A 12,855-nucleotide genomic window follows, 5' to 3' on the forward strand; every position below is an offset into this window, starting at 1 on the left:
CGCCTTTTTTAGACCACTCAAATTTATTCCTCCGTTTGTTTAAATAGTGCCAAAGGTATAAAATTCTGAGCCAGTTAAAATGGCATTTCTCATTGGTACAAAATTGATTAGGTCACTTAAATTTATTCTTTCGTATATTCAGCTAGTTCATTTTTTCTCGTTGGTATAAAAAGTAGAATATCGAAATTATTCTTTCGTTACAGAAATTATGAACTTGTTAAAATGGTCCTTCTTTGTTTTTTTCTGATTGATACAAAAATAGAACATTTCAGTAGTTCAAAAGTTACATAAATCCTGAGCTAGTTAGAATGGTCAATTTTCGTTTGTTTAAACAGTACATAATGAGCTAGTTAAAGTAGCCCTTCTTCTCTCTTCCAGTTGGTACAAAAGAAAATAATCCAACTAAATTTTATTCATTCTTCACTTCTTTTTCTCTCGTTGGTACAAAACAAAACACTCTATTCCTTCGTTTATTGAAGTAGTACAAAATGGTATAGATCTGAGTTAGTTAAAATGGTCCTTCTTCGCTTTTTCTGGTTAGTACAAATTTATTCCTTCGTTTATTGGAGGAGTAAAAAATGGTATAAAAGTCTGAGTTAGTTAAAATGATCCTTATTCAGTTTTTGTTTATTTGAGTAGTACAAAATGATATAAAATTCTGAGCTAGATAAAATGGCATTTCTCGTTGGTACAAAATTGAATAGGTCATTCAAATTTATCCTTTCGTTTGTTTAAATAGTACAAGATGATTTTGAAATTCTCAGCTAGTTAAAATGGCATATCTTTGCTTTCTTTCTCAAAGTAAGCCAGACATATTTATTCATTCTTCACTTCTCTCTGCTTGGTACAAAACACGAATAGGTCACAAGGCCTTGTTTAAGAGTTATTCGCGTTTAAATATTTGACCTTTGACCTCGATGGTCAGTACTTTTGATCATGTAGTAGTCGGAAACAGCACCTCAATATGTGGCTCCGTTTTCGAGTTATTGGGTTCTAAGTATTTTGACCTTTGACCTCAATGGTCGGTATTTTTGGAACTTGTAGTAGTTGATGATCAATTACTAAATGTGGAAACAGCACCTCAATATGTGGCTGCATTTTCCAGTTTTTGACCTTTGACCTCGATGGTCAACACTTTTGGGACATGTGGTCTTTGATGACCTATTACTAAATGTGGAAACAGCACCTCAATATGTGGCTCCGTTTTCGAGTTATTAGGTTTTAAGTATTTTGACCTTTGACCTCGATAGTCGGTATTTTTGGAACATGTAGTAGTTCATGACCAATTACTAAATGTGGAAACAGCACTTCAATATGTGTCTCCGTTTTCGAGTTATTAGGTTTTAAGTATTTTGACCTTTGACCTCGATTGTCAACACTTTTGGGACATGTGGTCTTTGATGACCTATTACTAAATGTGACTCCGTTTTTGAGTTTGACCTCTGTTCTCGATGGTCAGTAGTTTGGGGACATGCTTGGTCATTTTCGCTATGTTAAATTAGGGGTTGGGAACGAAATCAGTGCTACGTTAAAATAGGGGTGGAACGAATACAAAATAGGGTCACAAAAGGTAACGAGTACACCCTCATTATTGTCTTAGTAGTCTTTGCTATGTAACATGTATAATAGGGGTGGAACGAATATACCTCTGCTATGTTAAATAGTTGTGTGTTCGTACCCTTTGCTATGTTGATTGTCTGCTATGTTGAAAAAATGCCCATAAAAGGGAATGAATACACCCCTGCTATGTTTCGTAGTCTTAAGTAATTTCTGCTATGTTAAAATAGGGGTTGGAAAATAAGTCATAGCTATATTAAAATAAGGGTTGGAGTAGTTTTATGTATTCTCTGCTAAGTTCGAATAGGGGTTGGAAAATATGCTCATAAAAGAGAACGAGTACACCCCTAAAATGGACTATGTTCAAATAGGGGTGGAAAAATAGGCCAACTGCTATGTTAAAATAAGGGTTGAATATATCCCTGCTAGTCTTATGTATTCTCTGCTATGTTCAAATTGGGGTTGAAACGAGTACACCTGGAGGTCGTAAAATACCGTGGGTGGACGGTTCAGGGTGTTCGAGTACATCCCTGCTATGTTACGTAGTTTTCTGCTCTGCTAAGTGTTCTTATTCTCTGCTATGGTAAAATAGGGGTTGAAAAAGTGCTCATAAAAGACAACGAGTCTTATGTATTATCTGCTCTGCTGTGTGTTCATAGTCTCAGTGTAATTTCTGCTATGTTCAAATAGGGGTTCAAAAATATGCTCATAAAAGGGAACGAGTTCACCCCTAAATAGTGCTCATAAAAGGGAACCAATACACCCCTAAAATGGAGGTCGTAAAAGACCCTGGGTCGACGGTTCAAGGTGCTCGGTTTCCCAGGGGCTCCTAAGTTGGCCTCATATGAGCCAGATCGATCCATTTTCTACTACTTTCTTGACTAAAATTTTATCTTGCGGTAAAATATATGTATTGCGTACAGCGCGTCTGCCGAAACGAAGTATTAGGAGAGGATGATTATTTGTGTAAAGGGTGCTTTGAATATTTACCGTGAACAACGTGAATGTGTGTGAGATATTTGTGACCACGAAAGAAGGTGTAAATATGAAATTATGCACCAGCAAGATAAAGAATTTGTTCCTCTGAATGTAGATTTGGAAACCGTTAACCAGACAGTTAACATGCTAAACATGAATGTGTCGCAATTAAAAACAGCCGTTATCGGTGAAACCTAGACTACGGTGAAGGATTCATCTCTCAAAACCTTTCATACTGCCTTTCAAATCACCTTGTGTATAGGACACAAATAATCATCCTCCCATAATAGTACGTTTGGGCAGACACGCTGTACGCAATCCATATATTTTACCGCAAGATAAACTTTTTGTCTAGAATTCTTTATGTGCACAATCCTCTTATGGCTTTTAGCATAATCAACACATTTAATACGGTCCTTACTGTAATAGGACTTCCCCATTGGTATTCACACAAACACTTAACTAGTGCACTACAATGTCATGCTACCAGTGAAATTTTCATGGTTCCAGAGAACACAAGGACGATGTTCACGACACCGAAACACACAAACTATCAATAACGCACGAGATTAAACCTTTTAATGAAATACATGTATGTTTTCGACAACTGTGGTGATGTAAGGGAAAATAGTGCTTCGTGTGATTTTGCAATCATTAATGAATACCAAATATCAAATAAAATCCACGTAGTGTCATTTGAAAACAAATAAAAGTTCTAGCAAGTTGGCAACACTGCCAACCGAATTGCAACGCACGTAAAAATTATCATATTGATACAAATCAACTTTCTAAACTTTATCAAAGCTTTAACACACAGTTTCTGATTTAACACGAGATATATATTTTATTTTCCGTTGGTTCGAGCCGATTTTGGGTTCCGAGTTGGAAACCCTGTAACTCGAAAACGAAGCGGAATTTGACTCATGCTTATAGGAACTTTTCTACTGGATTTGATGTCAGAATTCATATCTCAAAATTTTTATACTCCCTTTCAAACCGCCTTGTGTATAGGATCTAAATGCCCATAGGAAATATTTACATTTCAAGTACAAAAATCGAAATTTCAATAACTAATTGCAAATTTTAGGGGGTGTAGCCGCATGACGGTTAACGGATATTAAATACTTAGGTACTTCTCTAATAATGTAAAAAAAATCCATTTTTAAAAGGTGGGGTTTTTGACAAAATGGCGTCCAAACATGGCGTCTTAATGAAATTTTCAGCTTTTCATAAGGCTATAACGTAGGATGTAATAACCAGAAACGTAAGTACTTTACATTTTCAAGAGACCTTATGGAGTACATTTCGATGCTAGAAGCAGATGGTTCATATTGCTCGTGAGGACAGAAAAAAATGTTTGAAGTTACCAAAAATTTCACCAAAGTTGGCAACATTGCGAATGAATTGGGCGATTCCTATTGGACCGATAGACGAATTTTCGTCCTCCACCGAAACATACAACTTTATACTCTTCCTGCTATTGCGATTATTTTACTAAGTACACTCGTTTCTCTACAACAGAACTTTTAATTTGACATGTCTTTAAGTTTCTCGAGCAATCCGAGAGGAGGGCAGCCATTTTGGAAGGCTGTATATCGAAGAAATTTTTTTTTCAGCAAAAAGAAAAAATATGGGTCTAATAATTGTGTATGTAGTTTCTAATTTTAAAAAAGAATAAACTAAATCTGAGGCAGTCGTGTGGACCACCCTGAACGATTTGAAATGGAATCACTCGTATATATTGGTAATGCCATAAAGAAACAGTGCAAATTTTTTAACTTCTTAAATAAATCTCGTATAAAAAGATTCTAAGAATTTCTAAGAATATATATGCTTGCGAAAAGAGAAATTCTTAGAATCTTTTTATACGAGATTTATTTAAGAAGTTAAAAAATTTGCACTGGTTTTTTATGTCATTGCCAATAATGTCATAAGTTCTAGCCAAACATACGTTTTGCCTTACTTATACGCACAGTATCACCAACAGATTAATTCATATCTTGTTTTAACCCTCGAGAAGTCGCGCTGAAAGAGTAACGCGAGTAGTCGCGCGCGGTCAAAAGGACCGCACGAACATAATGTGTTGCAAATATCGTTTTAAACATTTTTTTAATTTTGTATATTTTCTGATTAAGAGGGAATAACATTTTTATTATTATAATAAGTTTTACAGTAATAACTATTAGAGAAACATACAATTGAGGGGCTTAGTGGAAAAGGGGCGTATCCCACATTTTAATGTTTTCGAGAAACCGAGGGTTTTGCGTTGCAACTGACAAAAGTTTTACTATGGAAGAAAGGTACATAATTACAACCACATATATTAGAGGAAGGTCTGATATGTTTCAGAAAAAATCATCATGCATCTTCAAGAAGAAATAAACATAAGATATGCACATGATCATGGCTGCCAAACCAATACGAGCTTTCTATATTAACGGATCAAAATGAAAGTTCCAATACGCGAATATGTATGTAATGTACAGAATAACATAACAGAGTAGAACATGTTCGTTTCTGCAAATAACGTTTACGTACTCTACTCAGTGAGAAAGAAATTCACCATGTTCGTATAGCCACAAAAATAACATGTTTTAGAGAAAAAAAATTCTTTGTACGGCAGCATCCTAATATGCTAGAACCGTACACACTATAAACACAACACTCCAAACGAGTATCATACATATACTGCACAATAAACCATTACCCAGGGCAAAGTACTCACGTCCCTGAAGAGACACTTCACACTAACACTCGAGATCGCTACTGTGAATCTCCTCTACCCGTACGTAGTTCCTGTCGCCATTATTGCATTTTAGAGATCTGTAACATTCGTGGTGGATTGGTGGAATGTAGTTTAACATGCTCATTAGATTATCATACTTAGGATTCTGAACAGGTCTTCCTTCAGGAAAATCATATCTTGCAGAGAGCGTGGTTGTCCTCTTCCTCCCTGCAAACGTAGAGTACTTAAAGGCTCACATGTGGAGTATGTATATTTCACCTGGACTAGTTGGCTGCCTTTCATAAATTTCATGCCAGTCGCTGTTCTCATATTGAAGCCTTTCCCATCTTCTGTTTTCTTGCTAAATATCAGAACATACCGCAACGCTGATACAACCTTCATGACTCCTGTTGTCATCTCGATGACTTGAAATGGCTTTTTAAGCGCTGTCTTTATCAGAGTGACTTGTGCGGGGGTGTACACAGATTGTTTTCCTCTTCGCTCTCTCAATGATACCGAAATCGGCATCGCAGGGGAGAACTATATGACCAAGATTGAAAACTATGTTCTATTGTCTGGAGGTCGGTGACATTTAACAAATACAGAGTCCCATAATGAGCGAATATTTATTTTGTCCAACGCACGAATCACTGTACACTAGTACGTCTATTGCGAATATCTCTGGTAGGCGCATCATCACTCGAAGAATACAGCTTGCAATTTCGTCACTATCACGAGAAGCAACAGATTCTGACCAGACACACATAACAGCAGAATCATCATGACAGAAATGGAACCCGAAACAATATGTCCACAACTGCCGCAAATAGAAAACAGTTCGCGTGCTTATCATCGGTGTTGGAAGTGCTTGATTCAGATCCATAGCAGCAACTATGGTGCTGCTGTTAATGTATTTGCATTTCTCAAAGATTGGTAGATTGCTTCGGCTTTATGAATATGTATATGATATTCAGGTCGTCTAGGTTCTATGTGTAGCATCGAATCACAAGTTTTACAAGTGTCGGTGCTTGATGTTTTAAATGTGATGTTAAATTCATTATTGAACACATATCGATATGTACGTAATTTCACTGGACCAACTTTCCTTTGTTCACATTGTTCTCCATATAAATCGTACATTTGTTGTAAAGAATGCACCGAAACTACAGCATGTATATATGAGCGTTCAGGGTTTGCAGCTCTGCTGTAGTGAGAACAGTATCTTGGAAACGACCTAAAGTGATTCCTGACAATATCTAGTTTTTCTTCCGAAATAGCATGGCGGCGGTGTTGATGTTTACCTGTACGGTCCTCTTTGGGAGAAAGCAACGGTTTCGCAGGTATAACTTTCGTATGTGTTCTCTAATCACCACGAGCGGTACGCAAACTACGTTCAGTGATACCATGGGTATTGCAGAATGTTTGTTTGGCATACATTAACTTTCATTCCAGATGACAGACGAAGAATATAATAAAAAGAATTGGCGCACCCGAAGACATTCACATTTTTACTGTCTTTAATGTACACACGTTCACATTCTGACCTCCTCATTAGCCCAAATAGATAGGCATTTTGCGTGTTGAAATCTTGCATGTTGTAAAACAAAATTAAAATATTATCTTTGGTTTCAGAATCGATATCCTTCAAATAGCCTATCTACACCACTCAGTTTTACAATACCTAACATCACTTCGTATTTTATCCGGTACTTCCTTACCTATGGGACCAATGTAAATCTTCCCTGTGTTGCTATTAAGCTTACATTCATTATCCTTCCATTTGTCTTCGTTTCGTGGTTTAACAGGCGAATTTCCCAGACTGGAATTACTTTCAACGTCCTGCTTAGCGGCCATTATTACTTTCAACAGCAATTTGTATCAGCGGTCACGTTTGGCAGATTTCTAGAATGATAGCCAATGACAGATACTGTTATATCACCACAAACTCACAATATTAAAGATGGAAGCGGGATGCGTCATTTTTCCACTCAAGAGTTGCAGCTGAAAGGGGATACGTCATTTTTCCACTAACATTTTTGATACAAAATTTTCTTAATTTTCGTCCGACGCTTATGGGATCCATACTATACGGAGTTGAGTCCTAACATTTCTGCTCAATATACCGGATAGTTTTCTGTATCCAAATTTGTAGATATCTCGATTTTCCAAATTTTGTGGGATACGCCCCTTTTCCACTAAGCCCCTCAATTAGATATGTCCTTTTTTATTTCTCATTTGGAATAAAATGTTCTTTTTTCGTTACATATTTCTTTAGATAGATAGCTACGCACTGGTTTTATTGAAAATTCTAAATCTGATGACGATCTTTTGTTTTTGTCAACTCTGGTTCGTCTAAAATTAGAAATGCAATAGTAAATTAGTTTAAAATATACTATATAAACATAACACTAACACAAAGCATCACAGTGCATTTTACTTTGAATTAGAGCTCACTCGTAGCTAAGCGGTTAGCACACACGCCTTTGGCGTGGGACTTCCTGCTTACATTCCCGGTGGGACCTCATGTGGTTCGGATCCTTCGTTAAGCAGTAGGTCCACGTCTTACATAGCCTTGATGCTGAAAAGGGCGCTAAATTTAAATCAAATCAAATTTACTTTGAATTATTTTAGGGTCCGGTTATTTTGAAACTTCACCTATACAGCACTACATTGAATTATTTTAGGTTATCTTCAAATTTACACTTTTCTACACTTCGTCGTCGTTTATTTCGTCCTCTCCTGCTCTGACTACATTCGGGGAATCGCTGGTCATTTCTGGATTTAAGATCTTCAGTTTCGCTCGCAGATTCCTCACTTCACCTTTCGTGTTCACTCACTTATATATATATATATATATATATATATATATATATATATATATATATATATATATATATATATTTGTTATTATCTTCCTCAGACAAAGCTTCCACGAGATCGGCTCGGCTGATTTATCCAAATTGTCCATTCCTATCATTTCCCTTCGTATTTTAAGCTGTTCCTTTTTAATTTTCTCTTTTTTCATATCTGGTATCAGTTTGTTAACTCTGTCGACCTCTCTTCCGTCCATTAAAATAATATTGATGTTTATAAAGCTCAAAACATCTCCAAAGCAAAGGTCACGTGCAGAGCGAAACACTGAGAAAAAACATTACACGGTTAGTCGCGCGCGGTGGAAAGCACCGCACAATCACTAAACAATCACTAGTAGTTAAACTAAACAACGGATAACGGAGTGATTGAGCAGAAATGTTCGGGAAGGTGAGGGGGAAGATTAGCTAGACGGAGAAGTCTGTCGGACAAACAGAATGGACACACGATCGAAATTAATTTCCCTGCGCTGCTTTTGACCGCGGCGCGACTACTCGAGGGTTAAGGTTGAAATGTCTTTGTCGTATAAGATATTCCACACCTCCAGTAAATTGCCTTGAGAAACGTCTGTAGGTGTCATTTTAGCACTGAAATGTAGACTTTCATTATGTTTTTTACAAGCAAAGGCAATACTTCGAAAGTTGTACGTTTGATATTTGATAAAATACTTCAGCATACTTCTAATTAAATCATTCTGAGATACTGGATTTATATCTGGATCCTTTATTGTAACATGTACGTAATGTTCCATGAGAAACTTTTGTTGATAGATTTAGTTCCTTGATTACTACGTTGCACAATTTGTTTTCTGTTCTAGAAAATGCATTAACTATATCCTTTGCACTTTTTGATTTTAATGGTACAGCCCATCCGTACCGACTAAACACGTTAATCACCGTAGTATCTAGCGGTAGTTGTTATTATATTTTTCAAGTGTGTGAAAATCATTTAAATCACATTCCCACTGTTTATCAATATAATTGACAAGATAAATATCTCTGCGGAAACGTCGACGTACATGATGAACGTGTAGGTAGATTGTCTGTTTAAACAGAGTCTTATTTTTGCTAGAGTTTTAGATTTTCCTGTGGCTTGCCACAACCTAGTTGCGATAGAAATGATGCAGGATGTGCTGGATTATAGTAAACGGATTTCAACTTTCTATTCATGGTTTGTACGCTGAACATTCAGCAACAATATTGTATGTTTCCTTTTCGCCTACACTTCTAAAATGTCTCCGGAAGAAATCGTCTTTCTTCTCCGGAAGAAAACAATTCTGGTGGTAATTTCGCTTTTGGTACTTCTGAGTGTTTCACTATTATCATTTAAAATGTAGTTCGTGGGTTATCAATCAATTCTTGAAGCGTGTTTGACGACGCAATGTAGTAACAAAACAATTACCAGCCTTGAGAATGTGTATGTTTCCTCGGTAGACTCACGTCACAAATTAAATCTATAATATTGGATCAAGTAGTATAATATTTTTGATGTATAATGTACTTTTATGACCCCATGTAGTTGAATCCTCTTGTTTTAAACGATGAAATAGTAATTTTGCTTTCTTGCGTTACATTTGTGGTATGGCGGCTAACATTTCTTGCTTAACCCTTGGATGCATGTGCATTTTTTATCGTACTTTATATATGTGGGGTCAATTTGACCCAAAATAGAATTTCCTAAAACAGGTATCTACTAATTCTTTACCTTTATACCGAATTTTATTTATATAAAGGATATATTATTTAGACTATAACTATATAATTCACTATTATGATAATAGAGATACAGGCACTTATACAAATAAAATGTGAACGATGACTACATAGAAGTTTTGCAAGCAACGTATAAAAGAGTTTTAAGATGTTTATTATGTATTAGTATACCAGTGGATGCTGAGCTGTCTAATATGATGCGTGTGAAACTTGTAATTCACAAACATTTTGATGGCCGTTACATGTTGCTTGAAAAAAAATTTAAAAAATAGAAATTTCAAAAGCAAACAAGTTACTTGCATTTATCGCAATAAACGGCACTATGAACACCAGAAACTTGAATTGAGCATTTCACACACACTGCAGAGGTTTTCTTTTCTTCGCCACACAAACCACATCTTTTTCTTTTTGCTGAGGAGGTTGATGCTTCATCATATGTGGAGTAATTAGTTCCTCGAAGAAAATACGACGCTTATGTGTAACATTGGAATGATAATTAGGATGTTTTTTATGTACAAAATATACGCATTTAGTGCACCAACATTTAGAATGTTGTAAAATGAAACCATTGGCCATCTCCTAGTTTGCCGCTTGCAGGTGTATGTACCCACCATTTCGTCCATCCTGTCCACACCACTTTTAGTAGGATTATATTTTTTATATACTTCCAGGCTTTTCCTTTGTACTTACACTATCGACACTCTTATCGTGATGCATGGTCTCATAAGAATTAATTTTCTTCTTTTCTTTGGCACGTAGCTGACGAAGGTTACATTCCCATCGAAGCAAAATTCGCTTGAATAAACGGTCCTGTTTGTTACATTCAGCATTTCAGGTGGAATCTCACGTTTATTTTTTCTTATTGCCCCAACAGTTGTAGTACGTTTACTCAAATTTCGCAGTATCATAATTTGTAAAAAACTGGTCAGTAGTTATGTTCAATCCAAAGTTCAGAACTGTACGAGATAACTTTTTCACGATATTTGAAGCTAAATTGCTTTGAGAAGGTTCACCTGGTTGTCGTACTAAATATATATCTGCATCCTTGGCATACTCTGTGTCACTATCGCACAACCAAAATATTTTGAAGCCGTATTTGGCCGGTTTGCTAGGCATGTACTGGATAAAGTTACTCCTTCCACGAAAACCTACAAGTTGCTCATCTATTGTTAGGTCCAGGAAAGTATGCGTCAGTGCAGTTTCTTATAAATAAAGACCAAACATAACGAAATGGAGCTAATTTGTCAGTAGTGAGCCTTACTTGCCGTGTTCGCTTATCATCAAAACGAAGCATTCTTCGTATATTTTCAAATCGATTCACTGAAAATGTTGCACGATACCTAAGATCAGCAAACTTGTTCAAAAAAAATCACGTGTGGGAACATCCTAGTGATGATTCACTCCCGCCAGAAATAGTAATCCAATAAAAGCTTCAAGTTCTTCTTTCGAAACTTCCCTCCAATTTTTATATATATAACTCTTCTACCTTGAATATTTGTGCACAATGCTATTTCATCCAGTATATCCGGAGTTATGAATAAATCAAACGCACACTTTGGTGTCGGTGTTGTAATACCTTGGTTTGGACCGGGCTTCTTTCTTACTAGATTATGTACGAGGGTACGGGCAACTGGAGGGGGATCCTTGTACCACTGAGTTCCATTTATGCTTTCAGTGTTGGCTGTATCACATTTACTGCACTCGTACCATCATCTTCATCACTTGACACACTGTCGCTTATATTTTCTTCACCACTTGACAACTCACATGATCATTTCTGTTGGATTTGCATTTGTTCTTCATCTGTCTCATCTGACACTTCACTATCTATTGAAATGTTATCGTCGTCTTCATCTAGAGCTTCAATAATTCATGCTCTTTCAGACTCATTGTAATAGTGTTGAATTATACAAAACACTGAGTTGTCATCTATGCACGCAATGCAAACGCATCTGCAACAAACAACTACATGCCCACTGCTTTCAGATCAAAGCCAAACATTGTAGCCAACACTGAAGCAATTGAAACACTAAAAAACAGTAAAAAAAAACTGGGATCCACCTGCAACCAGTGGTGAATTCAGAGTACTTTCCCCGGGGGTATTTTAGAACAGAGATGTGAAAAACCTTGAAAATACGTATTTTATAGAAATTTCTGCTGAGTTCTCAAGCATCCGTTGGAAAATGTCGTAGTTCCGGGGAAAGTTTCCCCGGGCCTTCCTGAATTCATCACTGCCTGCAACGAACAACTACATGCGCAACGTTGCCAGTTGATAGTCACACATTGTAGCCAACCATGAAGCAGATAAAACATTAAAACACAGTAAAAACAACTGGGGTCGATTTGACCCCACATATGTAAAAGCAGCATTACAATTGAAAAAAGTATATACACTATTTTCTATTAACAATAAACAAATAATTTAGATATTGAAATTTGTACGAAAGACCAATAAAGGAATACACAAATTTGCGATACATTGAGTTAAATTACAGAAGAGATAAAGAAAGAAATATAGACCTTGGGGTCATTTTAACCCCGCATATGCATCCAAGGGTTAATGCTATCAACCGCTTTCGAAACTTCACCATTAGGTTTTATAGTAGTCCAGTCATTATACGAAATTTTAGGGGGAAAAAATCATGTAAGCAAGATACTTTGTATGAACATTCTATATGCCTTTAGGATTCAAAATATGTAAAGTCCCCAAAAATAAAAGTTGTGCTCAAGCCGCTATCTTGGAAAATGCCTAAACACATAATACTTACGAAGGAAGTCACAGTATTGGGTTTAAATTAATATACTAAGCCCACTCATCTGTCAATTATTACAAATTATACCTCGTTAGAATCACAATAAAATAGGCTTTCGTTCGACATATAGTAATTATCCGTAGTACCTATCAAAGGGAAGTAATGGCGGAAACATTTAAGGTTTAATTCCCAAAATTCCCTTTTTTCGAATACTTTCGGTTGTAACATGGCGACACTCTATGGAATTCATACTCAAAAA

Source organism: Thermobia domestica, chromosome 7, assembly GCF_964235325.1.
Source record: "Thermobia domestica chromosome 7, izTheDome1.hap1.1, whole genome shotgun sequence".
In the NCBI taxonomy this organism is placed as follows: domain Eukaryota; kingdom Metazoa; phylum Arthropoda; class Insecta; order Zygentoma; family Lepismatidae; genus Thermobia; species Thermobia domestica.